The following is a 2,500-nucleotide window of genomic DNA, read 5'->3' as shown; positions in this document are numbered from 1 at the left end:
GTATTATGATGAATAAACTATCTTAGCTTTTTTAAATGTATTTTAAGAAGTATATCAGAAGGATTTCTGTATATATGTAAATGAACTAGAGTTTAAGTCAATTAACTATGTCATGTGCACCAATGAACTTCTTCCATTGTATATTTAAATGCTTTGTTTTTAATGGCAGTTGTTGAAGTTTTGAAAAAGCCATTTGGTGAAAGCGCTTAACTCTAGCTAGCTATTAAAGTTCTCGTTTGGATTATACTTTTGTGCGATTCTTTTGGGTTGAAGAACCAGCTACACTTGCTTTACTTTGCAGCATACTACTTTTATGAGCTGAAAAAGCTGTTTTACTTTGGAAATAGAGGTTTGCTGTTTTTGTTTTTTTACATTGGGAACTGGATTTTTACTGCAAAGCCATTTCGCTCCTTTTGTGGTTAATTTATTCATGATACACTGTCGTCTGAATTAGGGCGTTTACCTTTACTGCAAGCAACTTGTTGCCTGGTTTTATTCTATTCCTGTTTAACGCCTGCAGTAAGGAATGGCTAGCAGTCCATCGGAGGTGAATGTGGAACTACCCTATAGACCAGAGGAACTGGATCGCTAATCGGAAGTTAACACGTTTCAGGAGTTGTTTAACAGCTACAGAGAACATTTTATTACTTGTTGAACCAGAAATTGGAACTGGTAATATCTCTGACATCGCAGAGATAGGAAGGAACTTGATAAGATGGAATTTGACTTTATTAAATTAAAGAGGCTCCAGTTGCAACGGCAACATTTTGAGGCATGTCTTGAGAGACGTGATACCTCGAGGTCTGGCGTTCTCAAGATGCCAACCTCAGGTAACAACTTTCCTGAGCTGTTGCTTAAATGGCAACAGCTCAATTTAGAACTCAGTTTTAATTATATGAGACTCCTTAATGAGTTTCATTTTCATGAAGAGGAACTTTTAAGGAAAAGTGTAAATGAAAAATATGAGTGTTTTGTTAATAAATTTCAGAGTCCACAGGCACAATATGGTATGGAGAAACTACTAGACAATGTTCAATTATTTGAGAAGAGAACTCTTGAAATAAAAAGAATAAACTTTTGAGGGACATACAGGATTTCCAAAATGGGAATGTCTTTACTTGGCCACGTTACAGCAAAGAACAGGGTAATGGACATGTATTTAGAAATGTAACTGAAACAAGTAATGACAATAATGTTAATGTAACAAAAGCTGTGCGCATTTGTTCTGAAGTGAATAATACATGTATTACTAAGGATGTTATCCCACCATTACTTAATGAAGTAACAATGGTTAACCATGTCGATGTTACTACCAATGCTATAACGAATGAAAATACATCAGATGTGGTACATATTGTATACTCAGAGGATGTTGCAAGTCCCACTATAGATAAAGGGAAAGTGGCTAACATACTCTCAGATAAAAGTAATGAACCAGTAGTTAGGAAGAAGAATATGAAGGAACTGAATGATATTTTCCCAAGAACTGGTAATAGTAGATCTCCCATATGTACCCCTTTCCCCATAGCCAACAAATCCTTCCCAGGAGACAGAGATCCCAAAGCAGAGGGAGGAACAAGCGGAAAGGGTCAGGAGGGAACATCCAGGACCAAGTTTGAAGAAAATGTGGGAGAAAACAGGGGGACCCTAGTGGTCAACTTGTCTAACAGGCCTTTAAGTACTTTTGAAGAGGAAGTTTTAAACAAGGGCCTAAGTTTTATCCCTACGAGATAGTGAATTAACAGACTCTATTTTAGATGTAAAGATGTTTATTAGGAATATCCAACTGAAATTGAATTTTAGAGATCAAGACCAAGTAGAGGAGAAAAGAGATTTGGAGAGGTTTAGACCTAATAGTTTATATATTCCAAATATACATCCAGTTATAGAGACGTTCTCCAGAATGGTAGAGAATGATATATATAAGTACTATGATAACAGAAGTAAAAATACTATTAAAAAACGTAATTACAATCTTACCTATTTACAAAAACAAGCCTTAGACAATCTCAGAAATGACCTCTCAATAGTTATAAGACAAGCTGATAAGGGAGGCCCCATAGTGATTTTAGACTCCACTAGATACATCAGTATGATGGATTCTATGTTAAGTGATGGAACATTCTATGGTAATATAAGCCTTTTAGAGGTTGGTACGAAAGTCTTCCAAGTCTATGACACTCTAGATGACCTCCATCGTAGTCATATTATTTCGGATACCCTATTTGAATATCTTAGAGTTAGGAATCCCTTGATACCAGTAATACAAGGCTTACCGAAGATTCACAAGTCATTGACTTCCCCTCCCCTGAGACCTATTGTAGCAGGGCAAGGATGGCTAACTGAGCCTTTTTCTATTCTACTAGAATATTTTCTTAGACCTTTAGTGGATAGTAATAAATTTATCCTTAAAGATAGCAAACAGTTTTTGCTTGACTTATATGAGTTTACTGCTACACTGAAAGATAGGGAACCATTTGTACTGGTTACACTTGGCGTT

Source organism: Protopterus annectens, chromosome 3.part0 (assembly GCF_019279795.1).
Source record: "Protopterus annectens isolate FY-2018-M chromosome 3.part0, PAN1.0, whole genome shotgun sequence".
NCBI lineage: Eukaryota > Metazoa > Chordata > Ceratodontiformes > Protopteridae > Protopterus > Protopterus annectens.
Note: the sequence above shows the minus strand (reverse complement) of the source record.